At 36.6% G+C, this 15,117-nt stretch overlaps 1 protein-coding gene across 1 annotated transcript in view; it reads right to left on the reverse strand.

Moving 5' to 3' along the window:
• The window catches only part of eif3hb (eukaryotic translation initiation factor 3, subunit H, b), a 93,209-nt gene that overhangs the window by 67,672 nt on the left and 10,420 nt on the right, over nt 1-15,117 (reverse strand). The gene's annotated exons all lie outside the window — the stretch shown is intronic.

Below are 15,117 nucleotides of genomic sequence, written 5' to 3' on the forward strand. Positions count from 1 at the left end.
ATAACCAGCAGATGGTGGCAGAGGAGCACTTATTGACTTATTAACCATTTCCACTCCCTAATATATTGAAAAGTACAAAAAGTCTCATGAAAAACAAAAACTTTTCTTTAAATTGTGACTGAATTACACAGAAAGTGTTCTTCTGTGTTCTTCTTTACTCCAGTGGTCCTGTTTTCGGTCACCATTTTACATTTTTTCCCCTCAAACGCTGAAACAACTGTTTATATACAACTCTGTGAGAGTCTAAAACATGTGATTATAAGCCACATGACTGGCTGTCTGTTGTTAAGCATCTTCTAACAATGCATCGTGCACAAGTTTGGCACCACAATGCAGGGATGTAAATATGAGTGACAAAGTGGTACGTAAAATAGGATGTTTGCCCTTCGCAAATTTATTATCGTTTTGCATTTATTTATTTATTATTTAACATGGCAAAAAGCAATAATAAATAAAGAGCTAGTCTCCAGACATTTAACTGGTAGTGTGCTTATATGTCATGTGTATAGTCTGAAAAGTCCATCGGAAAGCATGGTCTGGAGTATAAATGATAAAAGGGTTGGAGAGTTGAAGGGATTCCTGGAAATGTGATGAAAGGAATATGGTAGCAGGTGGATTTGGGACAAAATAGAGCTTAATCTTTAATCCGTAAACTTTAATACAGATCATAACCATTTGGAATTAGAAATGTCCCCTATAGATAACAGATGAGGACAGATAGAGAATGGGAAAATCCGAGAAGGCACGGGAGTGGGGCAGCAGTAATAACTGGATGAAATACCACAGGTGAAGAGTAAAGCATCCCACATGGCTGCGATAAGCTCAATGGCAGAGCGAAGCTCCGCGCTTTTATAGAAAAATCTAATTCATCTTCAGCCGAGCAGAGCAGGGGCACGAATCTGTCGACAAAGCAGTATCGATCCCCGAGTCCAGGACGCCTGGCATCTAACGCAATAATAGATTTTCAGTTGTGACCACCAGCAGGCACAACCTTATTTAAATCCTAACAACAACAACAACAACGAAAAATGTCTTATGGTAAATCCTCAAAGGTTTCAAATAAAAATAGGTGAGAGATACACTGATAAACTTGTGCAGTGTGTTCATTGGACCAGCACTGAAAGGTCAGAGGGGCCCAAAGGACAGACATGGTTAACAAGATCCTGGTTCAGAAACCTTTGACATAGGTCTGTGCTTGAATCTCCTAATGCTTAACTAGGATTAAGGAACCAATGTGGGGGGGGGGGAGATCAATACAGCACACCATCCATTCATCTTCAAAGCCTGATCCTCATCGAGAGCCTGTGCTTGGAAGCAATTTCTGAGTGTTAAAAAGACTTTTACAACCAGAATCTACAGTTCTCATAGTGGAAGATCCAAAATACCTTCCTGTCATTCACAAGGTAGGTCCAAAATGTCTTAGATTTTCAGAACATCAGAATAAAGTAATAAAATAAAATAGAATTTATAATCGTAAACAAACTATCTGCAAAATCAATTACTAGTAGGGATGTGCCCAAAGCTGAATACTATGGAGCCCCTAAAGGGACATGGTGATGGGAAAAAATTTTGAGATGGGAGGAAAAAATATATGTATATCAATGCTTTTGCTTTCTCTCACAATTATATGGTTGGGTAATTATATTGTGCCTCTATCAATATGTGGGGTATTGAAATCTCTTTTGAACGCACACTCGCGTTTTACTTTCACTTTCTAATTCATGTTCATGTGTACTCTGACAAATATCTTATCTTGTAAAATGTGTCTCCCTATACACAATGACGCTCAGGATTTACACACGCTTTAGTGGACTCACAGAGGTTTTGAAAGATGAATTGCCCAATTATACTTTACTCCAGGGGTCCAAAAGAAAAACTGACAGAGCCTGCAAGAGTTGACAAATCAGTCCAAACAACTTTATTAGTGAAATTGTATCTTTACAGGTCCAATTTTTCATTTTTATAGAACGAACATAATTACTAGACCTCAGGAACCAGACAGCAAACATTCATGCCCATAATGCCCGAACCGAGAGGTAGAGCAATGACTGATTGTAAGCTGGCAGGGGTCTTGAATTCCCGGTTGTCAGTTGATGGCTGTATTGGTGGGTTGCCATCTGATTATCAATAAAACTGACAGTTTTATTGTCACTTAGGCCATTAGGCAAGACTCCAGCCGGTCAAAGAGCCAGTAGTAGCTTTAGTCATATTAAATGTAGACAAAAAGACCCATTTCTACTCTAAACTTAACTAGTTATCAATACTACGTCAGTATTGGTTTGATGACAACAAAATAACTGGATGAAAACGTTCAGTAACAAAGCGTTTTTTGATTTTGTCAACATTAATGAAGATGCTGTTGCAAAAGCATGCTGTTGACAGAAATATGACAGGAAAAAAGACAATGCAAGATATTAACAAAATGTTTTTGAAGAAGAAAAAAAACAATACAACTCTCTCAAAGTCTCAGATAATCCAATAATAATAATTAGAGTAACACTGACTAAAATGAATGAATATGATGTGAAAAAATATTGACTACATTTAAAGTATATTTGAAACTATGACTGAAGCAAAAAAGTGTAAAAATGAGCAATGAGCAAATCCAGAAACATGCAAACACATGGATGTATGTGTAACCTAGTAGAAAATATCAGTTCTGGTAAACCAGAATCAAATGGGGCGATCCATGATATCACTATGGTTTCCACAGATAATAATTCATTAAATTATAATCTAGTTAACATTATATGGTAGCGTCAGCAAAAGTTATACGTAAAAAACAATGTTTGCCCTTCACAAAAGGCACTGTAAGATTTAAAAATAACCAGTAATGTGTATGTCCGCATGTGTCAAGTTTCGACAAAGCCTTTGCTCGTTGTCTTAGTGGGGCAAGGTGACTGGGAAAGCTACAGAGCAAGTGGCATTCACAGGTCGAAAAGAGAGTGATTTCTAACCCAAGCTGAAGTCACCAGGGATCCAGAGTGAGAATGAGGCAGGCATTGAGCGCTAGTCCCTGTAGTCCATATGTCAAGCACATTGAAACTCAGACACCGCAAAGTCACGAGGAAGAGCAGCAAGAGTCTTCGGCAAGGTGCACACCAATCAGCTTCTCCGAAATAGTGGATGTGCGACCTCGGACGAGTTTCCAGCAGATGGACATCTACTTTGTCTCAGAACTACACTCTACACACCAAGCCGACATCAAAGAACTATAGCGGCAAAGAAAGCCAACTGTGTTGTCGCCTCGTGTCGGCTGTGTCTGGGACGAAAAGGTGCCCTTGCTTTGAACACAACGAAAAGACTTGTTCGCTAGCCCGAACAGCCAATCAGACGCCGATTCAACATGCTGAATCAGACAAACTCCTGATGGCATGAGCCAGAGTCGATATTCAGGACAAACTGCAAAAACCAGCCCGACATTAGTCACGGCCCTTAGTCACGGAAGTTCTTTGATTCCATAAAGATTCGTTAACATCCATGGAACAATATAAAGGGTTCTTTATATTGGGAAAAAAGAGTTTTGAATGTTCTTCACACTAGGAAAAAATTTAAGGTTCATTGGGAAACCAAATAAGGTTCTGCTATGGCATCACTTTATTTTTAACCCTCTGAGCCCCATTTTTGGGTCTCACTTGGTACTTTTGTAGTCAAAAGTAACTGAAACCTTGAAATGTAAAATTAGACTTTTGTCCGATAATATTTTTTTATTGTTATTTAGAATTTTGAGGGGATTTTATGATACTATGCAATATTTATAAAATATTTATGAGCTTTTTTCCATTAAAATTAATAATTTTGTTAAATTATTTTTCAATAAATGAAATATTTCAGATTAAAACTGTGAAGGCCTTTAACATATCCGAATCACGTCCATGATGTTCACATAGATAATGCGACAAAAGTCACCAAGTGTCATTCCATTCCGATGAAGCAACAAAAAAAATTCTATTAATTTCCTATGTCAGTCATTTTTGACTACGAAGGTAGCAAGTGTTACTTTTTTCTTTTTCGACCCTTTAACATATCCAAATAATGTCCATGATTTTTTTGTGTGTTCACATAGATAATGTGACAAAATTCACCAATTGTCATCCCATTCCGATAAAGCAAAAAATTGTAAAAACTCAAAACGTAAAAATTTTTGGTCAGTTCTAACCGAAGAGAGGGTGTAGGACCAAAGAAGTTACATTAAAGATGCAAAACTGCTATAAATTGAGTTTCTAGTTATGAAATGGTGATGAAAAGTGGAAAACACAATGCAAAATTTCCCAGCAAAACCTATTTGTTAGAAAAAGAAAAATCTTCCAGGAGTTGAGGTAGTTGCTTTGACCTTAGGCAGGACAGAGCACAGCGAGAAATGCTGAAGGACAAATGAGAAACTCAAGTTCACTTTCTTCCAGTTGCTAGCCAGAGTCTTATAGTGCAGCCTCTGCACCAGCTCAGCCATCAATCTTTTACGCCTGCTGTAGAAGTGCTCCAGGTTTACGGCGAATCAAGTCCTTCTCTCAGACTGTTAATCTGCACTTCACAGCCTGCCGTCACTGTGGTATCGCCTCTCAGAGGGCCCTCAAGGGCCGTATATAAGCTCCACTCACACTCACCTCCTGTCATGATCTGAATCCACCAAAAGGTTGTTGAGAGAGTGAATCACTGTGTCTACAATCCTTTAAAGACACCTAAACACATTAGTCATAAAAAGCACTGGAGGAAAGTCGCCTAACCAGCTAGTGGTGTCGAATTTGTCATCCATTTGGATGATGGGAACCAGTCATTTTGATCCTAAAAGTACAAGGAATTTGGTTTATCTTTATTTAACTAGGAAAAGGATAAGGTAACTCAACCATTCATTATTACAGTTATTATCATATTCACATCATGCAAGCAAAAGCAGCAAAACCTCAAGCATACAGAGTGCCTGATCATTGCAATGACTCCTACAAGCAAACATTAAGTCAATGTGAAATCAAAATTTCTTAAGACACATTTCCTGATCTCATTGTGCATCGTGGGTCAGGATGGATCCATGCTTTTATGTTGTTTACGCCAAATTCTGACCCTAATGTCGCAGAAGAAATCAAGACTCATCAGCAACGTTTCTCCAATTTTCTTTGTCCAAAATTGTGAATTGTACACTAAAGGGCTCCAGACTGTGACTAAATGGTTGCATTTTGCTACCTTTTTTTCTGCCGGTGCGACTAAATTTTGGTTAGAGGTCGCACTGGTTGCACAACTGATATGAGAAACATCAAATGGCAAATGAAACAGCGCTACTTGTTTGAGCCGTGCAGCAGCAAACGTTTATCAGCACTGAGCAATAATAGACAGCGCAGCGGGGTTGCCAGGTTTTCAAAACAAACCCCACCCAATTGCTACTCAAAATTAGCCCAAAACTAGCCCAATCACGTTTCGGGGGGGGTGAGTGTCCCCTGGTAAGAATCACGTTCCGGGAGGTAAAATCCGTGTTTTTGGCAGGGTCCCTTGGTAAAAATTTGCATTCTAAGGGCTAAATATTACGTTATATGAGGTTGCTTCAACCCGTGGAAATGAAAAACAGAAAACTGCAGACTTGGCCACACTACAGTGCAGTGCAAGGTCAGCACACAACACTGCGAACAAGTTAAGGCTCTCCAATCCACAAATCACCATGGCTTTAATGTAGTAACGCTTACTGAAACTATGGAATTGTGGCAGAAATACTCAAATGTTTTATTAATTTCAAACTTTTGAGAGTAAAATTCAAGGACTTTTTAAAGTGCTTCACACTTTTTCCAGCACTTAAAGCTCTAAATATTATCCAATTTTAATGTTATTTTTAATGTGATGATTTGTAAAACTAAAAGTTTAAAGATACAGAGCCCCGCACGTGACATGCAGGGAAAAAATAGTAGGCTAAATTATGCACACGTTTTATAAACCGAGAAAAGGATTTAGCAAATCGAGAGAACAAAATAGTAAAACGTCCGCACAATTTACTTTTTTTTTTCCTTCCATGTCATGTGCAGGGCTCCATATAAAGATGAAGGGAAACAAACTAAATCAGGGGTAGGCAAGTTCGGTCCTAGAGAGCCGCTGTCCTGCAGAGTTTAGCTCCAACCCTGAAAAAAAACCTTTAGCTGTCTATAGCCTTAGTAATCCTGAAGAGCTTGATTAGCTTGTTCAGGTGTGTTTGATTAAGGTTGGAGCTAAACTCAGCAGGACAGCGGCTCTCTAGGACCGAACTTGCCTACCCCTGAACTAAATCTTTTTTTTTTTTTTTTTTTAAAAAGACATGAAATTACCACTAGATGGTGGCAGAGAAGCACTTATTGACTAGGGCTGGGTATCGATTCAGATGTTCCAGATCGATTCTATTTCGATTCACAAGCTCTCAAATCGATTTCGATTCTCGATTCAATTTTATGTGAAGGTGGCATCAACGTCGACAAAGCACCTGAAACCGCCATTTAAGCACTGAATGAATGAATGAATGACAGGTTCGCCTCTCGCTCCTTGGTGACATCGCGCAAGGCAAATAAGAGGGTGACATCTAGTGGAGAAGACTCGTAATTAGATTAACGTTAATCTTACGTTCAATGTTTGTGGAAAAAAAATCGATTCGTGGCCTTCGTGGGATTTTGAATCGACCACATTTTAAAAAACGATTAATCGAAAAATTTATTTTTTTATCCAGCCCTATTATTGACTTACATGTGGAAAAGTAGGAAAAGTCTCATGAAAAACAAAAACTTCTTCAAAATTGTGACTGAATTACACAGAAAGCAAGTAAAGAGCGCTCCTTTTATAATCACCGAAGCTGTCGGTCAGCTCAGTATGGTACATTTAATAAGAGTAAAATCTTTACATTTTTCCCTATAAAAATGTTTTTGCACGTTACTCTCAACAAGTATATTTTATCTGCATCTCAATTCAAGCTCAGTGCTTTACTGTCAAATTTCCAATGAATAAACATGCAATATTATTAGTAACTGCACTTATTAATGTTAGTCTGGAGCCCTGAACTATATAACTATAACTAATCTATACAGTGTTACAAAAGTTTTCTATTTCAGATAAATTCTGTTTTTCTTAAACTTTCTGTTCACCACAGAACTGCTGCTCACTGGATATTTTCTCTTTTTCAGACCATTCTCTGTAAACCCTAGAGATGGTTCTGCGTGAAAATCCCAGTAGATCAGCAGTTTCTGAAATACCAGCCCTTCTGGCACCAACAACCATGCCAAAGTCACTTAAATCACCTTTCTTCCCCATTCTGATGCTCAGTTTGAACTTCAGCAGATCGTCTTGACTGTGCACTCTAATTGACTTATGCCGTCATGTGATTGGCTGATTAAATATTTGCAATAACAAGCAGTTGAACAGGTGTACCTAATAAAGTGTATTTAATATTTCTATAAGTAGACTATATTAAAATAGAAGTCTGCTTAGTAGGCGTTGGCACCCATTGATGCTTCGTTCTAGCTTTCAGCCTTCAGTGTGTTCAAAAGAGACTGACAACCAAACGTCACCGTTTGAAGAGATGCAAGGTAGCGCTGATGTGCATGAAGTGAAGAGTGACACAGTTCAGTGATTTCAGTGGATCACTGCTGCCCCCTGTTGACCACCTGCCTCACCTCTGGATGACGGCAGTGATCAGCATTTAGGGGGATTTGCTAATATAGAGAATAACTATATAAAAAAAGAGACAGAAAGTAAAAATGTTGTGTTGAGGAAGACAAGTAGGATGTCAAACGGCAAAACTGCAGGTGATTCAGAAGTGGAACATCATTGTAAATATGCATATAGGGTGAATTCTGTTAGATTGAGACATATTTTGCCATTGAGATGACTAGGAAAAATATGTATAGTCTGTATTTTTAGCATAAAAAAAGAGAAAAGCTCCTGAGGGTATCAGAAATCAGAAACGATTTAAACATCGCCCTGCGATGATTCTCATGCATAAGCAGACCCTATTTCACACTGCTTAAAAAGTGCTTAGCTTTTGCCTGAAAGGTCAAAAATAAAGAGTTTCATATAACGGAGGGAGGGAGAGAGAGAGCTGAGAAGATACATATCCCTGGAAGGGATTTGTAGAGCTCTCCGTTTAAGCTGCTTACCCACCCTGAAGCAGTCGCCTCTAATCCACCTGCTTTATACATTTAGCTTATTTGTATTCATCTAAAAACTCTCTGAACAGCAGGTCTACAGCAACAATGCCTGATGCTCAGGTGGCTGAACCAATAGGGAAAATACAGCAGATGGTTAATATCAGGGTCTTCCTCTATACTCCTTCTTAACTCACCGTTTTGCTCACAGGGGAGGATTAACAAGAAAGCTATCACATCAATAACACCGGCGTTCACTAAGGGGCCAAAAATGTTCAACAAATTCAGCTTTTGATTATTTAAAAATGGAGATGGACAGATTAGAGCACTCTTGGGATCCAAAGACAAAGACAGACACAACTAGGCCTGATATTGTCAATAATATCACTTTTTGTCGCCAAATCTTTTTTGTTTCAAAGGGATGAAGTTGAGTACCAGAGTAAACAGGGTTTTCCTGCATTGAAAATTATTTTTTGTCCCACCAAAGCTAATGTGAAATCTGAGATAACTGCTGTACTTGTGATGGCGGCATGGCATGCTTTGTTTGTAAGCTTAAGGAGATTAAAACAGTGTGAATAAAAATGCCCTTTCTTTGATTGAAAATCTAACTTCACATTCTTTGAGTTTTATCAAATTCCCTTCCAAAAAAGACACATTCAAGTGATCTAAGGTGGATTTATCGCTCCTGGCAACAGGTGCATCTTTGCATAGCGTCAAAAGACAAAAAATTGATGACATAAATATCATGTTTTTGTTCCCAACCCACTACATATTATGTCAGTCGAATGTTTAAAATAACTAACTTCTGTGATCTGATGACGCGTCTCATCATTGAATGATACAAAAAATATATGAATTTATAGTATTCTATACAATAATAAAGTTATGCTGATTATACATACTGTTTATTCTTATGAAAATACCTGAGAATACAGATTAGCATTTTTTGTCGCAATCACGTGTTTATTGTCACGTTTATTCAGTCAAAACGTTCTATCTGCATGTTATTCAGCTGCAGCTAAAGCTGGATTCCTTTGTCCATATAAGGAATTTCCTGAAACATCATAAGTTTTACTTCTATGAGTCTCGCTTGTGGACTTTCTGCATGATAGCGCCCTCTAGCTTACAGTATTAATATACATTAAATTAGTGTTTTTAAAGGGTTAGTTCACCCAAAAATGAAAATTCTGTCATTAATTACTCACCCTCATGTCGTTTCACACCTGTAAGACCTTCGTTCATCTTCGGAAAACAAAGATATTTTTGATGAAATCCGAGAGGTATATGACTCGTCCAATATAATCAACACTTTCAAGGTCCAGAAAGGTACTAAAGACATCGTTAAAACAGTCATGTGACTGCAGTGGTTCAACCTTAATGTTATGAAGAGACAAGAATACTTTTTGTGCGCCAAAACAAAAATAAAGACTTTATTCAACAATCTCTTCTCTTCTGTGTCATTCTCATACGTTGTTTACGTCCAGCGCTTCCAGGTTCTACATCAGAATGCTGACTCGTTATTGGCCAGCTCCTCCGTCAGCATCATACGCATGTGTTGTGCTGATCACATGATCAGCTTTGGCCAATACTGAGCCGGTGTTCTGACATAGAACCTGTATTTCATCAAAAATATCTTAATTTGTGTTCTGAAGATGAATGAAAATCTTACACAACAGTAATTAATGACAGAAATTTGCGTGAAACTTTTGGGTGAACTAACCCTTTAATGCTCCATAATGCTCAAACTACCCCAATTTGGATAAAAATAGAGAAAATAATAATACTCCTCTCTAAAGAAATTTGAATATAGCACAGTTATGGACTAAAAGCCCTGATGTACAGAGTTTAGTAAGGAACTCTGATGAGAAGTAAATGCGTAAGAGGCTCCAGGTCTTTCCACAGGTTTGAAATATACTTGCGGTGGTAGCCGGGCGAAAAATCCTCCTATTACCCACGGCACAAAAATGGTCTACTACATGTGACAAACAAATAATGTGTGATTTTTAACAGTATTTTTATTTATTGAAATTAATTTTAATTACATAGCATATTACATTTAATTACATACTAATATTATGCATTGTAAATTATGCAAAATTACAGCATTTAAATGATTCTCCTTTTCCCATGTTCTCCTTGCTGTCATATAGTGTCTCTCTCAGTGAATGGGACACAGATTTTACTAGTAAAATTTATATAATGAATAATATATGTCAAATAATGTTCTTAGTCTTTTCTTCCTGTGGGGGAGACTACAATAATTTACTATGAATTAAATGGAAATCAAATTAAATACAATTTATTGTGTGACCAAAATACCAATAATGCCCAAAAGAAAAAGAAAAAACTTAGCCTGTCACTTTAAATTATAAACAAGTCCGAAATACACCGGGACTCTTATTTTGAAATGTCTGTACTATTGCAGGCTGATCCTTCAGATTCTTACAATCGTCTAAAACATTTTATATAAAGGCCATGAAGTAGACCTTGTAATAATTCATCAACTTGAGTTCATTAGCAATCGCTTGGCATAAATCTGCGCTTTTCATTGATTGAGAATCACTTTGAAGCAGTCTGAAGCGCTGTTGCGCGAGCTTGTAGAACACACAACAGCGCCCCCTTGTGACTTTGCAAAATGCAGCGCCCATGGGAACGTTAGCGGGAGTAAACGGTTCTGACGCACACATAACGAGCAGGTACAAAATGACTAGGCATTCGATCGCAGATGGTTTCATTATCTTGCGCGGATATAAAAGTATAAGAGGATACAAATAATAAAAGCAAAAATGTGTCTCCAAATATACTTGGGCAGCCGTAAAGTAAAGTCTATGTGTGGGAAGCACTGGGCTCATATTTAATATTAAATGGATGGACATGGAGTTTTTGATTTTGCATACCTTGTGACAAAAAAATTTAAATTACTGTCACTATAAGATATTTAATATTAGATAAAATGGAATCTTTGACCTTTCTAATGATGTGTAGTCAATCAAGAAAACATAGTTCTATTCAAAATCTTTTTCAGCCTTAAAACTAGTGTTGCCAAGTTCGTTTTTATGCAGAATTAGACTACTTTAACAATGTTGCTGCAGGTTGTTTATCATTTCCGCGGGTTGAAGTGACCCCAAATAACATGATATTTATCCCCCCAAATGCGATTGGGCTAGTTTTGAGAAGCAATTGGATGGGTTTTGTTGTGAATACCTGGCAACCCTGCTTTAAACGCTTCAATTAATTTTTAAAACATCATTTTAAACTTACTATACTAAAATATCTGCATATTAGAATGATTTCTGATTTCTAACTAAAGACTAGGAAAAATACCTTCTGACTGAAAATTCAGCTTTGCATCATAGAAATGAAAAATGACATTTAAAAATATATTTAAATAGAAAATATTTATTTTAAATTGTAATAATATTTCACAATATTACCATTTTGACTGCTAAAGTTTAGTTATTTCGAACCATCATCCATACGTTTTTTTCTGCAGCACAGAGCTGGAAAGACAATGATGAAGTCTGTAAGTATTGGACAAAAAACAAAAATAAACAAAACTCCCAGCAATGCATGCATGAAAAACCTTAGTCAGTGAAAGCGTGGGAGAGACAAAACCAAACAAAAAACCTTCAGGAAGCCCAAATGTTTCCTCAGAAACATCATTCCAGCTCAGAAAGTGCAAAAAAGGCACATGAACCGTCAAGTGCCTTTAAGTTCTGAGCATCGAGACACCGCAGAGAATGTGCTGGAAAGCCCAAAGGCACAAAACAATCATTCAAACAGCTCCAACCAAAAGCAAACAGGGAGCCGAGCTTTACTGAAGCCTAAAAACAGGCTGCGGGGCAAGAGGATAGAAAATCAATGAAATCATCGATGGCAGCTTTGCTTCAGGCACCTTGACAGGGAACCGCTTTTCTTGGGCTGCTGCCTAAAAACTACTGTGACGGTTTTCAAGAAACAAAGCACAAAAAAGTTTCTGAGCATTCACAACATTTAGCACTCGTTCCCTCAGCAGTGGGGAGCGAGATAAGAAAGTTAAACGAGTGAGAAACTTTCATAAGCATCACTGAATTTAATTAGGTTCAGTGAATTTATTGAGGCCGTACAAATCAATTGACTACAAAAATGCAGCAAAAAATTATTTTACTGCTCCTGATCTGGGGCCTCATTTATAAAACTTTCCATAGATTTCATCCTAAAAAGTGTATGTATGCGCATAAGCAAGATTCTGTGTTTTCAGATTTATAAACCAGAACCTGCGCAAAAAAAATCCCTTTTTATAAAACGGTTAGTTCCTGTCCTTGATTCTGATTGGTCACAGCAATGACCGCTTCACTCAACAGTTCTGTGTATCACTACTAGAGATCGACCGATATATCGAATTATCTATATTTTTCCTGATATTTAAGCATTTTACCATAATCGGTTATCGGTTTTGTAATATAGTACTATTACATTTCTGCAAAGTTGATATGACTCCTGTCTTTAATTTATTTGCTACATTTGAAAACATTAGACGTTCTACATTTATTTTGATGATCAGTATCATGGTACCAACAAAGCCAGATTGGAGTGATTTGGTTTTGTCAACTCGAAACTAATCCTATGACCCTGAGTTTGTTCAACTACCATCATGTTACAGGCCCCAGGTCAGTCCTATGATCATAATACAATGTCCTGATGCATTATCCTGTCCTTTTAACATTTAGGGGGTTTCCCGTGACTGACAGCGCTAGTCAAAGCATTTGTCAGTTGCGTCTTGTTCCGTATTCACAACAATTCAGACTTTTCAGTATAAAAGTGACTGACACACTCATAAAGATCTATGCGTAATAATGACGTAATAATGTAACTTCTGTTGCTGTTCACAGACATCTTTTCACAAGTTTTTTTCAGTTGGATTTATATCTACATATTATGAAATCACAATTATGACAATAAAAGTTACTTTTTGTCAAACTTTTTAGCTTTTTTTTTGTCCTGAAAAAAATAAGTTTTTCAAAAATGTTGATTTCTGAGGATGAATTTTGTCCATTTTCTAAGCGGGGTCTCATCATAATGTAACAATAGTGAAAAACTGATTTTTTTCAGTACAAAAAAATACTAAACTTTGACAAAAAGTAACTTTTATTGTTATAATTGTGATTTCATAATATTTAGATATGAATAAACCTGAAAAATACTTGTGAAAAAATGTCTTTCAGTCAGTCAAACAGCAAATAGTGGAGCTCTGCTGCCATCTACTGGTAAAAGTGATCATTAGTTTTACTTTTAAAACTGCATTTTACAAAAGATGGGCAAAAATCTTACACTAAACCCTGTCAAATTATCCATGTTATCCCCATGAATTAATTTATTTATTTATATAAATTTAAAAGATATGATAAATCCTCCAAAAACTGCACAAATATGAATTAAAAACATTATTAAACAGAGTAAAATTAAATTTGTTTAAAAATAAATAAATAAATATTTTGTTACAAAATTACATTTTGTTGCCTGAGGTCTCTGGAGACCCCGAAGACCAAACGAAGACCGCACAAGGGTTAAACTGAAGCAATGATCTTCTACAATCTGATGAAACTAAATTAATTATGTGTAAGAGGAAAAAAACTGCTTAATCGCAAATGAGGGTTTATAACAAGACAATAATTAAACATTGATAATAATCATAAATGTTTCTTGAGCAGCAAATCATCATATTAGAATGATTTCTGAAGGATCATGTGACTCTGAAGACTGGAGTAATGATGCTGAAAATTTTACAATATATTCACATAGAAAATTTTGAATTGTAATAATATTTCACAATATTACTTTTTTTGTTTTTTTTGTGTAGTTTTAAATCAAATAAATACAGCCATATATATATATATATATATATATATATATATATATATATATATATATATATATATATATATATATATATATATATATATATATATATATATATATATATCAGGGGCGTTTCCTCTGAGTAGGCAAGGGAGGCAGTGCCTCCTCAAAAAAATAGGATGAGAAAATAATCCATAATACATATAAAACAACACAAATATTACAAATTATGTCATTAAAAAGAGCGCAAGTCACGCGTATTTCTTAAGGAACACTGCCCAACAGCGACACCCGCAGGTAAAGTTACACAGAGGAGTCATGCTTTACAGCATGCAACGTCAACTGGCGGCCCGCGGGCCAAATCCGGCCCGCCAGAGATTTCCATCCGGCCCCCAGAATAATACTGAATTCAGGAATAGCCTTGTAAGAGGAAAAAAGTTTAGGGCTGGTCCGAATACCATTTTTTGAGCTTCGAAGCTTCGGTAGTAATGAACGTATTTTTCTCTCTAATAAAGGCAGGAATCTGTGTCTGTATGTCCGTTTGCATTTTTATTATTTCGAGAACCGTTCATCCAATCGACTTCACAAGGCAGTGCAGTGTCGCATTTGGTGCAATATAGATGGACACGCGAGACGCGACACATTCAGAATTAATAAACTTTTAGTAAACTACAGTCAGAACAGCGCGAGCGGGAAGCGGCGCACCTCACGCGGGCAGGGCTTATGCTCCGAGAACGGACACTGCACTAGTGATATAAAACGCACACACACAGGTCTGTTAAATTAAGCAATACTTTTAAGTAGTCTAATATTTTTCTGACTAACAAATTGGCACAGTAAGGGTATTTAAATAAAGAAAAACGAAATTTAAATAAAGAAAAAACGAAATTTAATAAAGAAAAAACGAAACTTATATAAACAAAAACGAAATTTAAATAAAGAAAAAACGAAATTTAAATAAAGAAAAATGAAATTTAAATAAAGAAAAACGAAATTAAGTTAAATTAAAAACGAGATTAATTTAGATTGATAATAACGGGTAAAAATGCTAATACATTTTGTTTCTATTATTGTATTTTCCACAGTGTCAAAGCAACAAAACACAAGCTCAGACATGCACTTCGGTCCATACAAACTCCGCTGTTCTGAACACTCCCGTTGCTGGAACACGCGTCGGTTCTATTTCTAGCATGCA

Source organism: Megalobrama amblycephala, linkage group LG9 (assembly GCF_018812025.1).
Source record: "Megalobrama amblycephala isolate DHTTF-2021 linkage group LG9, ASM1881202v1, whole genome shotgun sequence".
NCBI lineage: Eukaryota > Metazoa > Chordata > Actinopteri > Cypriniformes > Xenocyprididae > Megalobrama > Megalobrama amblycephala.